Source organism: Panulirus ornatus, chromosome 32, assembly GCF_036320965.1.
Source record: "Panulirus ornatus isolate Po-2019 chromosome 32, ASM3632096v1, whole genome shotgun sequence".
NCBI classification, from domain to species: Eukaryota; Metazoa; Arthropoda; class Malacostraca; order Decapoda; family Palinuridae; genus Panulirus; species Panulirus ornatus.
In genome coordinates, this window is record NC_092255.1 from 17,879,068 (window position 1) to 17,896,457 (window position 17,390).

Sequence of the window (17,390 nt, forward strand, 5' to 3'; positions counted from 1 at the left end):
CACCCCACATCCCACCTAACCTTCCCGCTATTTATCACTCTCCTCCTCCCATCCCCATTCAGTTCCCCTTCCCTTGTTTGTTCCTCTCCCCCATCACTCACTCACCCGCACTCTCCTTCCCCCTTCCCTCTCTCTATCTCCATCATAAAGCCCATCTGCATATCCTCCCCCTCTCTGTCTCCATCACACAGCCCATATTGTACCCTTGCTCCATCCCTATTACATGGTCTCTGTTTGATCTCCATATCTTTACTCTCCATCCTTACTACATGAGGCCCCTCTACACGCCATCCCTTTCACTATCCCCCATTACAAAACCCTCTATCCACATTTTTTCCTCCTCTTCCGCCCACTACACACACCTCTCCCTATCCATCCCTCTTCTGCCGCCCACTACACACACCTCTCCCTATCCTTCCCTCCTCTGCCGCCCACTACACACACCTCTCCCTATCCTTGCCTCCTCTGCCGCCCACTAGACACACCTCTCCCTATCCCTGCCTCGTCTATCCACCACTGAACACAATATATACCCAGCCCCAACCACAGGTCTAGTCCTTCCACCCCGCATATTCCACCCTAGGCCAAACATTACCTATCTAATCTCTCCTTGCTTTCCTCCACCCCAGATAGCCACCCTTCCAGACCTGCTCTCGTCCTTACTCCCCGTTCTTGTGTCTCACAACAACCCCCCAACCCCAACCACCCTCCCAAGTTCCCCATCACTCACTCCTCACTTTTTCCTCTCACCTTGCTCCACATGCTTCTTTCCAGCCCCTCATATTCTCTCACACAATGACCGCTTCTTTCTTCGCCCACCTCCGCTTACCACATCCACCTGCTCTACGCCCTTGGGCACCACACTCTCCTAGAAACCTCCACTCCTACCTTCCCGTATCTCCATACCTTAACGTCTTACTCCCTTTACCACTTGCAACCTCCTTCTGCTTCCCTACGACGGACTCCTTCTTTCAAAAACCGCACCTCTCCTCTTCCCTTCCCCTACCACTACATATCATTCCTCTACACTCACCAAGTCCTCATCTCTCCCAGCCCTGACCCCCCATCTTCCTCCACCTCTACATCCATTCCTCCCTCCTCTCCAAAAGACCCCTCACCTCACCCCTCTCTTCCCCCATTCCTCACTTCTCCCAGCCCTGACCCCCTATCTTCCTCCACCTCTACATCCATTCCTCCTTCCTCTCCAAAAGACCCCTCACCTCACCCGTCTCTTCCCCCAATTCCTCACTTCTCCCGTCCTTCATCCCACCCACACTCCTCTCCTCCCCACACTTCACGTCTCGTCCTCCATGACACGACCTGCTTTCATCTTCCTCATAACGAGGTTCTTCATGGCCTTGACATTAATTGCTTCGTTTCGTTGTGTCTTCCTGAAACCGTATTTAACCTTCTGATCCTGTTTACAACATCAGCGGCAGAGATGTAGACGCCTGGAATACATTTACCGGATGTTGAGACTATCAATGCCTTTCAATTACGCCTTGAAAAGTGACTGTAACGACACCGACTATCAGTATGCGAAACTTGTTTCGTGATGGGAAAGAAAAAGGACTGTGTCAACTTCTCGTAAACACCGAAGATCGACCATTTTTTTTTTTTTTTTCGCCTCCTTTATATCCCCTGGGGACACCCGGCTTCACGACGTCAATATGGCATTTCCACTTCCCTCTGGACCTCCCGAGGCAGTATACCCTTTACGCGCTCCCTCTTCGATATTTCCCCTTGCCAGCCGTTGAGCCGGAGGGAGTGGTGGGCTGGGGGGAGAGCCTTTCACCCCATATCCTCGTCTCTATCACTAACAGGATCTGGGAACACAAAGATACTATCGCTATCCTCCAGCAGATGACCTCGTCGTGGACCATCAGGTTCTCCTGTTCTCTGTCCCGTCCGCGTACATCACCAGCCAGCCCTCACCTCTCCTCCACCCCGTCTACACTCCCCAACCCTCGCTACTACTCCATCCTACCAACACTCCCCCCCTCGCAGCTGGTAGGCAGCCATCGACCAGTGAGGTTTAGCACAGGTTCGACCTGCCTGAGCATCGATAGGAGCGTTAGTGACGGTTGCGCCGTGTGAGCCAGACCTTCAGTGGCTGTCAAGAGTCACTCCTATTGGCCTAGGTAGCTGCCCTACCTCCATATTTTGTCTTTTGGCAAAATCTTGTAAGTCAGTACTCCTCAGCCCTTGCGCACTCCCTAGCCCTCACCTCCCCCTTCCCCCCATCCCCCATTTCTCTATCCCACCTACACTCCCCGTTTCCCTAAACCCTCACCTCTCCTCCTTCCCACCTACACTACCCTCCTCCATCCCACCAGTCGACTCTACCCCTCCTGCCTTCCCAGCAGGTGTGGCTGCTGCCATACTGGCCCATCAAGCCTCTGGTTAACCGTTAAGTGTAGCCCATCACACGTGAGAGAAGGGGCAATACTGGCCTCTCCTCCCTCGCCACACCACCAGCGTCTTATGTATATGATCAGCCCACACATACTGGCTCCAGTGTATGATGGCTTAACTCATACAGACACTTAGGAGGCAGCGTAAAGTCATCACCATTATCGTCTTACATATTTTGTTTTAGGGGATGATGGCATTCCCCTCATCCTCCACCTCCTCCCTCAGCGGTAAGTCTCCTGACGGAGGAGAGAATAAAGAAAATACTCTCAGGCCGAGCGCGGTCACCCCTATAAGTCTTCCATAGTGATGGCGTCGGGGAGGAAGGAAGGAAGGGAGGGACTAAGCGGTCAGGCTCAAGGGGATATAAAGCTCGTACCGGGGTAAGCAGGTCCGAGAATAAGGAAGCTGCTTGAAGAGGGAGGAAGGGCGTCCATCGTGAGGGATGATGAGGTTGTGGTTCACACAACCCCAAGCTCGACCACACACACACACACCCAGGAGCTCACACAATGCTAGCATAACGACGTGTGGCCGCTGCCCAAGCCACACGTCCGACGCCCGAACTGGTGACGGTGGCACTGGGTCCGCCAACTACTTCCCCGCGGCCCAAAGTAGCGATAGGGACATCGCGGACCCCGGTCCTCGGCTGGACCTCAACGCCGCCCCATATCCGCCCCATGAGAGGGGGGTGGTCGGTGGCGGACATGATCTACGGGACACTATATATCATCAACGGACGGTCCTTAACCCACGAGAGAGAGAGAGAGAGAGAGAGAGAGAGAGAGAGAGAGAGAGAGAGAGAGAGAGAGAGAGAGAGAGAGAGAGAGAGAGAGAGAGAGAGAGAGAGAGAGGCTCGTCTTTTGTTAATCCTGGACTCCCGAGAGAGTCCCCTTTCCCTACCTCTGTGCCAAACTCCCGAAGGTGGCGCTGCCGCTTTTTGGCTGTCACCCTCCTTAGCTCAAGCTAGCTAGCTACTGCTGATGCTGCCTCCTCGTCCCTGCTCACATTTCCTGCTGTGACTGCTGAGTGGTTGGTGTTCCTAACCTCTCACGTACAAGTCAAACACAGACGAAACCAGAGTCCGGACCCCAGCGGTGCTGCTACAATAGTGTAGTTCAAGCAAGCTTCATACCACACTGCCCTACATATATGATGAGCCGCGGGGACCAGGCAGTTCCAGAATCAGGTATACCACACCGCAGGTGTTAGTTTTCAGACGAGTGTGTGTGTGTGTGTGTGTGTGTGTGTGTGTGTGTGTGTGTGTGTGTGTGTGTGTGTGTGTATGCATTCGTCCAGCCCTCGTTTTCCAAGCCTCAGTTACAGAAGCTCACTGTGGCTGTCAACTGGACACACACACACACACACACACACACACACACACACACACACACACACAGGAAAAACCCACAACCATACATCTTTACACTCTAAAAGTATTCCTTGCCTCTCTCTCTCTCTCTCTCTCTCTCTCTCTCTCTCTCTCTCTCTCTCTCTCTCTCTCTCTCTCTCAGTCCCTCCTCCGCCACTACTGGCCAGTTATCTGGGGCGCGGGGGGAGGGGGGGATACACTACACGCATTTACATTTTTTCTTTAATACCAGAGCCGACGTCTAGAGGTTTCCGATGGCCTCGTCACCCCGAGGGGAGAGAAAAAAAAAAAAAAGGCCCTACCTGGCCACCACCAGCAGGAGGAGGAGGTATGGCCTGTGAGGTGCGCCCGCCGCACCCCATCATCCATCATCGCCTGAGCCATCCATCGTCCAAGATGGATCATTATATCGAGCATGGGAATTGCCTACTGATGCTTCCGCCAAAGAAACCTCTCTCCAACCTCCCCCAGCGTGTGTGTGTGTGTGTGTGTGTGTGTGTGTGTGTGTGTGTGTGTAGGGAAGGCGTGGTCTAGACAATCTGGTTATGGTGGTGGTGGGGAGGGGCGTCTTCAGGTACAGTATAAAGGGTACGAGTGGTCCAAAGGGCGTGGTCTCTCATGGTGCAAAGGGCGTGGTCTTCCGTGGGCCACAGGGAGTGGTCTTCCGTGGCCCGAAGGGCGTGGTTTTTCGGGCAGCTTGATGGCGCCCCGACATCCCCTCCACGGGGTATGGTGTCTGTTTAGGGGCGTGGCGGCGGTGATCTGTCGGGGGGCGTGGTGGAAGCCCAGCCGGCGCGTGGCGTGACCACAAAGGGGCTCTGCCTGACCTGATGAGTCATGGGTGAGGGCGACCTGACCTTAGTCCTGACCGTGTGGCGTGGTCGCAGTGACCTGGGCTGTGGTGGCGGGCTTCGGAGGGCAAGACGGTGATCTGATGAAGGCTACAGCGGTGTGGCGTGGTGTGGCGTGGGTCAAGGACACGAACTGGCGTTTTTGAGAACCCTCGTTGATGGCTTTGAGGGGAGGCGTGGTGGTGGTGGCCGTGGATGAGGTGGAGAACCATGGCGTTACTGTCTGGAGGGGGCACTGGCAGCCACCACAGGAGGGTGATGATGGCGTCGTGGTACATGCAGGCTCTGTGGGCCTACGGGATGTGGTCGCATGGTTCGTGTGGTGGTTGTGGAGCGCGTCTGTGGGGAAAAGTGCTTGTGGCTTACGTTATCTGTTGTATCAGGGGTGACCTACGTGACCAGCTGGCTGATCCCGAGGCCCCTGTAGCGATCTCTGAGGGGGAGGTGAGGTGGGAGATAGTTAAGTGGTCTCAAGGGGTATGTCTGCGTGTGTCACGAGAGACATGTCGTCTGTCGTCTCGGGGAACGCGGGGGGTAGTCTGAGGTGGGAGGAGGGGGAGAGTGAGAGATGTGGTGAATAGACAAAAAGGTTGTAGTGGTGGTGATAGTGGCAGGGTTGTGGTCGTAGGTAGCAAAGACGTGGGATGGTTGTCTATGGTTGTGGTGGTGGTTGTGGCAGTCGTTCGTGCTGTTGCTTGTGGGTGTCTGGAAGGCGTGGTGGTCATCTGTGGCCGTGGTTCACTAAGAAGTGTAGCAGCAATGGTGTGGTGGTGGTTGTGGTTCAATAAACAGCAGTGGTGTGGTAGTGTGTGGTGGTGGTGGTGGTGGTTGAGGTGTTAGGTTGGAGGTGTCGGGAGGAGGGGAGGAAAGTAGGGTAGTCGCTAGTGGTGATGGACACCAGAAGGAGCCCAGGGAGGGAGGGAGTTGGGGAGCTCTCAGGGAGGTCAGGCAGGGGAGGCTGATCGAGGGGACAGATAACACTAAACCGGCTAATGACGAGGAGGAGGAGGAGGAGGAGATGGCAGAGTTCCCCTCCCCACTTTTGTTACGAGGCGACTGCGGCGCGCCAGGAGTGGCGCAGGGGGAAAGGGGAGGTGGCTCAGGATGGGATAAGGAAGGGGGAGGGGATTTAGCCGAGGGACAAGGAAGGGCAGGGGATTTGGGAAGGGATGAGGAAAGGGACGGGGGGTGGTGGGGTGATTTTGGAAAGTATTTGGAAAGGGAGGGAATGGAACACATCCAGGAAGGAATGGGACTGAGGAAGGGGTAGGGAAGGAAAGATATGGAGGAGGAGGAGGAGGAGGAGGGAAGCGAGGGGATCTAGGGAGGAATTAGGAATCAGGGAAGGGGAGGATCTGAAGGGAGACGATTTCCGAGTAGATATATGAGGGGAGAAGGAAAATGCCCTCCCTATGTGCTCTCTCTCTCTCTACTCTCTCTACTCTCTCTCTCTCTCTCTCTCTCTCTCTCTCTCTCTCTCTCTCTCTCTTTCTCTCTCTCTCTCTCTGTCAGTGACACAGCTCAAGCCACAAACCATTCCACTCACCATTTCATTCATTTTCATATATCTTTTCTTTTTCATATATATATATATATTTTTTTTTTCATACTATTCGCCATTTCCCGCGATAGCGAGGTAGCGTTAAGAACAGAGGACTGGGCCTTTGAGGGAATACCCTCACCTGGCCCCCTTCTCTGTTCCTTCTTTTGGAAAATATATATATATATATATATATATATATATATATATATATATATATATATATATATATATATATACATATATATATATATACATACATATATATATATATATATATATATATACGACGATCATACAATGTATAAACGCCGGACCTCATGACATATGGCCACAGTGAGTTCCGGGGGCTCGAAAGAGCAAGAGAGAGAGAGAGAGAGAGAGAGAGAGAGAGAGAGAGAGAGAGAGAGAGAGAGAGAGTTGAAACTGGGGGGTCGTCCCCCATATCCTCCCGGGGGGAGCGGAACGCCCCCTCCCTCACGCACCAATCCATTAGTCTGGACAAACACAGAGGTTATCTCCCCAGGGACAATAGGCAAATCATCTCCCCGGCGACACTAGGTAAATTATTGGGGAGGGGAGGAGGTGGGGAGAGCCACCTGATCCATCAACGGGCGTCTTAAATGATGAGGCGCTTGAAGAAACTGGGTGGGGCGAGGAGGAGCCGGGTGGGGTGAGGAGGAGCCGGGTGGGGTGAGGAGGAGCCGGGTGGGGTAAGGAGGAGCCGGGTGGGGTGAGGAGGAGGAGGAGCCGGGTGGGGGAGAGGGGAGCTACACCCCTTCGATTGGGGTTAAGAGAAAGGGAGAGGGGGGAGGGGAGGGAGCGATGAGACAAGGCGCCGTGCCCCCCTCGCTTCCCCTCACACTGCCAGGATGGGAAAGGTGGATAATTGAAAGGTAATGTAAGGTCGTCCGCGGCTGGATCGTTGAGGACAGGTCTCTGACAGCGCTTGTGCGCGCAACAATGCTGGTTAACCCCAGAAATTAGTTCCTCCCTCCCAAGTCCCATATATATATATATATATATATATATATATATATATATATATATATTTTTTTTTTTTTTTTTTTTTTTTTTTATACTTTGTCGCTGTCTCCCGCGTTTGCGAGGTAGCGCAAGGAAACAGACGAAAGAAATGGCCCAACCCCCCCCCCCCCATACACATGTACATACACACGTCCACACACGCAAATATACATACCTACACAGCTTTCCATGGTTTACCCCAGACGCTTCACATGCCTTGCTTCAATCCACTGACAGCATGTCAACCCCTGTATACCACATGACTCCAATTCACTCTATTTCTTGCCCTCCTTTCACCCTCCTGCATGTTCAGGCCCCGATCACACAAAATCTTTTTCACTCCATCTTTCCACCTCCAATTTGGTCTCCCTCTTCTCCTCGTTCCCTCCACCTCCGACACATATATCCTCTTGGTCAATCTCTCCTCACTCATTCTCTCCATGTGCCCAAACCATTTCAAAACACCCTCTTCTGCTCTCTCAACCACGCTCTTTTTATTTCCACACATCTCTCTTACCCTTACGTTACTTACTCGATCAAACCACCTCACACCACACATTGTCCTCAAACATCTCATTTCCAGCACATCCATCCTCCTGCGCACATCTCTATCCATAGCCCACGCCTCGCAACCATACAACATTGTTGGAACCACTATTCCCTCAAACATACCCATTTTTGCTTTCCGAGATAGTGTTCTCGACTTCCACACATTTTTCAAGGCTCCCAAAATTTTCGCCCCCTCCCCCACCCTATGATCCACTTCCGCTTCCATGGTTCCATCCGCTGACAGATCCACTCCCAGATATCTAAAACACTTCACTTCCTCCAGTTTTTCTCCATTCAAACTCACCTCCCAATTGACTTGACCCTCACCCCTACTGTACCTAATAACCTTGCTCTTATTCACATTTACTCTCAACTTTCTTCTTCCACACACTTTACCAAACTCAGTCACCAGCTTCTGCAGTTTCTCACATGAATCAGCCACCAGCGCTGTATCATCAGCGAACAACAACTGACTCACTTCCCAAGCTCTCTCATCCCCAACAGACTTCATACTTGCCCCTCTTTCCAGGACTCTTGCATTTACCTCCCTTACAACCCCATCCATAAACAAATTAAACAACCATGGAGACATCACACACCCCTGCCGCAAACCTACATTCACTGAGAACCAATCACTTTCCTCTCTTCCTACACGTACACATGCCTTACATCCTCGATAAAAACTTTTCACTGCTTCTAACAACTTGCCTCCCACACCATATATTCTTAATACCTTCCACAGAGCATCTCTATCAACTCTATCATATGCCTTCTCCAGATCCACAAATGCTATGAATATATATATTCATACTATTCGCCATTTCCCGCGTTAGCGAGGTAGCGTCAAGAACAGAGGACTGTACCTTTGAGGGAATATCCTCCCCTGGCCCCCCTTCTCTGTTCCTTCTTTTGGGGAAAAAAAATAGATAGATAGACAGATAGATGGATAGATGGATAGATAGATATAGATAGATAGATACAGAGAGAGAGAGAGAGAGAGAGAGAGAGAGAGAGAGAGTCACCCTCCCTACTTACCTACCTATACAGTGACCCATACAATGACCTGGGAATGTGGCTGAACTACAATTTCCAACACTTAAAAGTTACGTCTACAGAGACATTTCAATACCTATAGTCATGTGGCAAGGAAGCGACATTATATACCGTTGTTAGTTTGAAAGAAAAAAAAAATGCTACTACCCCTCCTTACAAGGGAATTAAAAAAACGGAAGGTGACCTTAAAAATCAAAACACTTATTAATACTTTATATATAACTGTGAGCGAACGAGGTTTTTAACAGAGCACGGAAGTACGGGACCCCCCCTCCCCCCTAGGACGAATTCAAGGGAGACTTAAAAAGAATGAGGGGTTCGACCACACACACACACACCTTCATTTCTTCCCTTATCAACCCTCCTCACCACCACATATCCCCCGGTTCTTCCACTCTGAGGCAACAAACACACACACACACACACACACACACACACACACACACACTAAGTTCTAAAACTCGCTCGAGTCGAACGCAATCAGGAACTGTGGACATACCACACAAGAGGCGTAGTGCAGAGTTACCCAACTTCAGACCCTCCGTCGTTACTCATCATTTACACCAAGCCGATGCCAGCAGAACTCAACCCCCCCAACCACACCGTTCAGGTGAGGGGGGGAGGCGGGGCAAAATCAACACCAACCACTCCCTCGCGGCGTGGAACGCGTAGAACGCAACGCCTCGGCCGTATCGTATACGTACCTATCGCGCGCGCGCGCGTGCGTGTGTGTGTGTGTGTGTGTGTGTGTGTCTGTGTCTACGTATACAACCAGCTCTCCTAAGTATCGGACCGACATCGCTTTCTCAAAGGGGGGTCGCACAACGTCAGAACTTACGCTTCGTGTACACTACGCCAAATCTGGCTCGCAAAAAGACACGTTCGAAAATTACGCCAAAGTAAACCCTTAAAAAAAAAAAAAAATGAAGGTTTGAAATTTACACCCGCTCGCCCTTCCCGTATGACAATAAGCGTTATTTACAAGCACCAAAATGACAACAACAACCACAACTACCACCACCACAACAACCACAACTACCACCACCACTAACAACCAGTGGGGTGTAGAGTAACACATTTAACACCACAGGAAGCACTGAGCACCAGAGCACCACCCATACCGTCATGAATTAACACCAGTAATATAACTATGACACACACACACACACACACACACACACACTTACATCTGTCCGACGGGACCGCAGCTGCACAGATGTCCAGCCCACGAATACATTATTCTACACACACACACATACACACATATAACCGTGAACACCACAGCTGTACACATGTAACCCCACACCTGTCTCAACTTCCCCTTGCCCGTGCCAGTAGCGCACCTCAGCTGACACGACACACAACTAATTATCTGAAGGTCACATTCCATCCAGCGAGCGAGGGAGCTACCTAGCCATACAGTCGGTGGCTCTCTTATCAGCTAGCCAGCCAGCTGGTCAAACAGTCATTCAGCCAGTCAGCTCGATATGTTATCACCTAGGTCGTCATGCAGTCAAATCATGCTATCAAACATGCTGTCATCCAGCTGGCCATGCACTTAGTCAGTCAGTCAGTCTGTCAGCTTGCTACCCAGTCAGTCAATCAGTCAGTCAGTCAGTCAGTCTGTCTATCAGCTAGCTACACAGTCAGTCAGTCAGTCAGTCTGTCAGCTTGCTACCCAGTCAGTCAGTCTATCAGCTAGCTACACAGTCAGTCAGTCAGTCTGTCAGTCTATCAGCTAGCTACAGAGTCAGTCAGTCAGTTAGCGAAACAGTGATGGAGAGGAGGCTCGAAGCCGTGAGCAGTGCGAGGCAACATTCACGCATATAAACACGGCCACGTGGCGGGGGTTCGCGACCTGACACACTCACCTGGTGCTGACGAGGAGCCAGGTACAGCCAGTGGGGACCAGCCACCTGAGGAGGGATGGGTGGTGGGGTCAATAACGCCACACAGGTTCAACAGCCGACGCCGATGACGACCTTAAACACCTGGCCAGATGTTCCTTGCGTGATAACAGACACGGGTGAGGGGCTTTTTTTTTATATTCTTTTTCCTTTTTTCCTTTCAAACAAACACCTTCAGGTAGGTATAACTATTTTCCATCACGGTCGTCAATACCTGTTCAATGGATAACACGCGAGACGGCGCCCTTACGTTGCGTACGTACGCGCACCTCCCTACGACACTCGCGGTAACTGAGGACACCACCGCGATAAGTCTACGACCACACACACCAGTTGCCTACAGCCAACAACCCACGAGCAACAACACCCACGACTACGAGCGGGTATCAGCACCAACGAGAGGGAGAGTGGGAGGGTGTGTGTCCTCCCCCCAAGTGAGGGGAAGGTGTCAGGAGTAGCACCTGGTGGCAAGAGGCAAAGGCAAGGCAAGGCAGGGCAGGGCAGGCAGGCGGGGTTGGTGTGTGTGGGTCGGTAGGTGCCGTGAGCGGCGGCCGAGCCCGGAGCTACAGTAGAGACTCCCCTCTCTCTCCGGCCCGCAGCGCCACACTGACACACACACACACACACACCCAAGCTCGCTGCTTCAACCCCTCGCACGCCCGCCTATCCTCACTTACACAGACGCTCCTGCTGCTACCGCTACATATTGCTCCTACCCTGCCCTGCTTGTGGCTCCTCTCCTCACTGCTCATGATGAGTGCTTCTTACCGAGTCGTTTGGGCGGGAGGCGGTGGACCTGTATGGCCAGGCTGGCACAAGACATTACCGCAATCGCTGCCATAACCTCCCTCCCTCTTCTACCTCAACTGACATTGGCACCACACGCTTCTGAGGGGTAAGATGGACCGTCTGCTGGTGGTGATTGGAGTTACAACTACCAGCAAGACTGAGGTACTGTTGTTACCTGTGGTATGGTTCGTGGGGGGGAAAAACCATAGAACAGAAGACCTGGTGGTCAATAGCCAAAAGGGAAAGCCAGATAACAGAAGGCCTGATGGTCTACGACCAGGTTATAAGGCGAGGGATGGAGGTCTTCTGCTGTTCTGAGCAATGCTTGCCTCTCAGATCGAAGTGGACAAGAAAGGGACCAAGTGTAGGTAAGTATGGAGAGCATATATCACAAGAGGTTGAAGAAAAAAAAAAAGAACACAATCCTGAACCCATTTACTCACAAAACAACGCACTGTCCTCAGAGGCGAGAAGAAAATACAACTATTCAGCGAATATCCTCAACATATAATGATCTCTGACAGGCATGAGGAGACCTGAGGTATTCACCGAATATCCTCAGAATATAATGATCTTTAAGAGGCATGAGGAGCACTGAGGAGTGAGTCAAATACACTACTGACGGTGAAGCCCCAACGTAGCGATGGTGCAGCGCCCAACACACACACACACACACTAGATATGCTACTGACGGTGAAGCCCCAATGTAGCGATGGTGCAGCGCCCAACACACACACACACACTAGATATGCTACTGACGGTGAAGCCCTAACGTAGCGATGGTGCGCCACACACACACACACACACACACACTAGATGCACGAAGAGCGAAGCCATACAACAGGGATCACAGGAGAGTCTGCCAGGAGAAGCTGAAGGTCGTCTCACTCTCCACAATTCTCTAAAAATTCCGTCAAATGTTTCACTTCCTCTTGCCCCTTCCAGCTTTATACGTCGTTCCTCCACGACAAGTGAATAAACGACGGCGGAACACCGGAGTGAATGGTGGGGGTGTGTGCAGGAGGTCAGGGCGAGGGAGACGGAAGGGCATGATGGATGAGCGAGGGAGAAAGTGGAAAGGATAGGAGGATGAGGGAGAGGAGGACGAAGAGGATGAAGAAGAGGAGGACGAAGAGGATGAGGAGGAGGAGGAGGAGGAGGAGAAAGAGGAGGAGGGAGATATGTGAGATGTGCAGAAGGAGGAGGAGGAGGAGGAAGAGGAGCGAGATGTGTGGGATGTTCAGTGGGTGAAGGGAACACGGGAGTTAGAATACACGTGTAAGTGGTGTTCGATCGTTCGTGCTGGTTGAGGTACCACTGTGGGAGATAAAATATTGAGGGAGAGTGATGGAGACTGAGGAGGAGCTGTGTTGGTGAAGGTAGGGTGGAAGGGTGTTGAGAGGTGACTGGTGAATACTGAGGAGAGGCTGCGGTGATGAGCCCCGAGGAGGACGAAGTGGAGGAGGAGGAGGAGGAGGAGGAGGAGGAACAAGGTGTTCACAGATTCCCGGATGGAGAATGGAGGAGGGGAAGGCTTGAGACCCGAGGCGACCCCTGCCACACAGGTCTCTTGATCAACTACGATCAGGATGGCGTAGGGCAATCACAGTGCAAGGATAATGATGATCTCTCTCTCTCTCTCTCTCTCTCTCTCTCTCTCTCTCTCTCTCTCTCTCTCTCTCTCTCTCTCTCTCTCTCTCTCTCACCTCGCCACTTCCTTCAGAGACGCCACACGTCACCCGTCCTTTAGGAAACCGGTCAGATACTTTCTACACCATGAGAGGAAATGACGCCACGGCTATATCTCCAATACTACTACTGCTGCTGCTGCTGCTGGAGTCTGGTGCCATTCGAGTTGTTCGACTTGCTCTTGGCATCTTCAGTCTGTTCTCTACGTAATCCCTGAACGAACCAACGGAAAAAAAAAAGAAAGAGAAAGTTCTTTGCTTTTTTAAAACACAATCGAGCCACAGCAAGACACAGGCGTGAACCGGCATTCAGGGGGAATTACCGTGAAATCTGTAGACCAAGAACACACACACACAGGTGGCTCCCCCATGCTGGGGTATATGTAGCTCCTCACGAGACACTTTTCGCCTCACGTGCAAACATCACCAACAGCCAACATCACTCTGGTCTTCACCAACTGCCGTGGGGGGGAGTGTGTACATGTCCTTCCCCTCCAAGGCACCAACTGGGTAGGACTCTGGTGTGTGTGTGTGAGAGAGAGAGAGAGAGAGAGAGAGAGAGAGAGAGAGAGAGAGAGAGAGAGATGGAAGGACGCAGACGATCGGCTGGATACCGAACTAATTACTCACATCCAGAATCTAATTAACAAAACTGGCTGGTTAGCTCATTCCGCAAAGCAGGAAGGGGGGTGGCAGGCGCGCGCGCGCGCGCGGCCCCTGAGATTCACGGGTAAACGTTGCTAAACTTCCCCAAAAACAATGAGGCGAAGGTTCTCAACGTGTCGTAATAGTGACACATCATGACGTGGCCACCACCATCACCGTACCGCTCAGGTCCCCTGGGTGCTCCATCGCACGGAGCACTAGCGCTCCTCTGGAACCGAGTATGACTGCTATTTCAATGCACGGCCGAAGAGGGCGCCTCCTCCAGCCCGAACTGGAGGTGCCGCCGTGGTTTAAGAGCCAATTAGAGTTTCATTATACGCCACCATCTGGAAGGCGTCGTCAGGATGGCCCAGCACGCCCTTTGCGTCATGATACTGCGGGGTGGCGGCGATGATGAACGCTGGTGGAGGGAGGGCAGCAAGTTCGCAGTGGTGGTGGATGGTGTTGGGGAGGAACTGGCAGAGAGAGGTGGTGGTGGAAAGAACATGAATACAGCAGCAAGGGGGCCATACCTGTCGAGAGGTCAAGCAACAGGTATAGCATCAGGGAGGGACACACACACACACACACACACACACACACACACACACACACACAACCCCTTGCCAGGGTGAGGCAACTGGGCGTCCGCCATGTCCCTCAACCCGAACTATACACTGCCATCCGAACCCACGAGAGTTCTCACTCAGATACAGGAGGTGATGTCCACTTTTTTCCCTTGTCGTCGCGTCCACTACTATGATCATTCCCAGAGATGAAAGGAGGAAGGGTAGGGGGAAACTTTTCCTTATGGGACAAGAACGACCCTTTGAAGAGGCATGTAGTGTAATACGCGTGCATGGGGAGGGTGGGAAACAGGTAAGTGGCCTCACTAAGGATAACCTCATTATCAAATTTTCGCCCCGAGGAGGGAGAGGACATGCCCTGGTCTGGACGAGGAGGACCCCGGAGCAAGGGGAGTGGTGCTTCATGGGACCTGGGTGTGGACGTGTGATGGGGGCTGGAGTGAGACATGCGACGGGGGAGTGGAGTGCTGAGGTTCTGGGTACGATGAAGGAGAAGGTCAGTGTCTCTTAAGACAGGGAAGGGAGTGGGCGGGGGATGTTTGGAAGGGACAAATTACCCCGGCGTTGTGGCACGGGTTGAGAGTCTTCGGGCCCTGAACGCCCCCGAAGGGACAACAGAAGAAGAGGAAGGTGTTGGAAAGATAATGCCTCAGGACCATGTGTGGTGCGAGTTGGGAGGATCTTCCAAGAAATGACCGATGTAAGAGCGAGGTTACAGCAGCAGGCGCAGTCTGATTAACGATGGCTAGTGAACGGTGGGTCCACAGGACCTAACACCGTATCATGATGCCGCAGTTTGTCCTCGTTGCAGCGTACAGTACCTGCGGTGGCCCAGGGTACCTTCAACTGCTCGCCAAGACATCGAGAACGGGTCTCTATCGGCTGAATAATATCTTTGCTTTATATCTTTGCTTTCTGCGCCGTGCTCATCAGCATCATCACCTGTTATATGTAACGTTTATATCATATGTCCTTTACATATAGATATCACCGTATGTGTGTGGGCATGATAGTTTCCCTAATTCTACTGTTGCGATGAGAGTGAAAATACGAGATGGCACTGCTGCCATTCGTGGGTCAGTGTATAGTCGTATATACGTAATGGTTATCGGATCTAGTCGTATATACGTAATGGTTATTGGATCTAGTCGTATATACGTAATGGTTATCGGATCTAGTCGTATATACGTAATGGTTATCGGATCTAGTCGTATATACGTAATGGTTATCGGATCAAGTCGTATATACGCAATGGTTATCGGATCCAGTCGAGGCTAATCATGTTCTAATTTTCATTGTCAAGACTGCAACACATTCCAAAAAAACCAGGTTTAATGCCTTTATTAACGCGTGCAGTCAATATATGCATGTTTTTTATTACTTTACTAATGTCAGGCCGTGTCCAGTGGAACTATGATTGCCTAATTACGTTCAAATTTTAAAACCCTTTAACTATGGAGAGATAACAGAATAAATGAGAGAATATGTGTGTCAAAAGTGAGGGAAGAGGAGGAGACTAAGAAGGAGATGTAAGGATGGAGTGAGAGACACACTTAGGTATCCTGGCCTGAGCATTCAGAAGGTTAGGCGTGCATGGGACAGAACGAATTGGATCGCTGTGGTATACGGGGCACGACGTTCTGTAAACGGGCTGTTGAAACAGTAGCAGCAAGCAGGGAGGGAAACCACGGATTAAAATCTGTTAGGCCTGACAATGGCTTTCGAGTGCATTATACACGAGAACTCAGGGAATGGATGTGAGCAAAATGAACCTGTTGTTCGGCCTCTCTATCTGACGCTACCTCCCGCAGGCGGAGAGGGGAAAAAAAAAAAAGGGAACAAATATACATCACGAGAGATACAAGGCCTGATGTTATCCTTAACTCTGGATCAACGACTACTACACATACTGCCTGATGTAATCTTCCCTCGAGGCCTTGGGCGAGAGATGTAAGGATGTTTACCGCCACCAGGTGTCAACAGCAACCACAATTACCATATAGATTACACATTTTCAGCTGCTGGGAGGTTGCCTCACTGAGCATGTGATGGGTGACGGTGACTATCCACCCCACCCCACCCCACTCATCCTCCTCCTGTGGTCTGTGAATGTCGAGGGGGGAAAAAAAAGTTGAGAGAGACATAATTACACCAGCATTTGTTTTCAAGCCATGCCTTCCCTACATCACCCCTCTTCCTCCATTACTCTCCCCCCTCTTCCTCCATCACTCTCCTCCCTCTTCTTCTGCCACTCTCCTCCCTCTTCCACTTTCCGTCCCCACCCCAAAACTCCTTCACTATGTTTCTACCCACCTTTGCTATTCTTCCCATTTGCCACTACACTCCCTCCTCACCCCACCGTATACCACTCTTCTCTCACAAACTATCAGTTCCAATCCGCTCCCCTCCTCACACACCCTTCTCTCTCAGTACACCCATCTACCACCACGTTAATCACCTCCCCTTCCGTCAAATGCCTCCGCCGTTCACCTTACTGCACACCGACTCGCCTCCCCTCTACACTATCATCTTCCACCCACCCATGTAAACATCCCTTCCTCCACACCTAACCCGAGTCAAACACAACCCGCTTCACGCACCACACTTATCCTATACCCTTCATCTAATGTCCCTCACACAGACACAGACACACAGACACAGACACACACACACACACCTGTACCCCATGACGCATCATCTGCCTCCACCAAGAGACCCCATCCATACTCCAACCATTCCATCCCTCCTCCTCCTCCCCCACACCCCCAACACACGTCATATATCGCCCTCCCACATATACATTTTTTTCTCCCTCCTTTAATATCATCCTGCACGTTCGCACAACTATTTTTCTTTTTTTCACACCGACCTGAAATCGCAGTAATTACCCTGGGAGCTGTGAAGCCTGTACAAAAAAATAGTTAAAAAAAATAAAAACACTTTGACCCCGCAGCCAATAACATAAACACAT

At 51.4% G+C, this 17,390-nt stretch overlaps 1 protein-coding gene across 3 annotated transcripts in view; it reads right to left on the bottom strand.

Annotated features, from left to right (window-relative positions):
• Positions 1 to 17,390, bottom strand: part of LOC139759084 (uncharacterized) — a 785,422-nt gene that overhangs the window by 594,305 nt on the left and 173,727 nt on the right. Inside the window, exon 1 of one of the 3 annotated variants that reach the window (XM_071681031.1) lies at positions 10,675 to 11,361. The exons of the other annotated variants lie outside the window; for them this stretch is intronic. The gene's annotated coding sequence lies outside the window, so the exon portion shown is untranslated. Of the gene's footprint in view, positions 1 to 10,674; positions 11,362 to 17,390 lie in introns of those variants that run through there. 3 annotated transcript variants of the gene reach the window in all.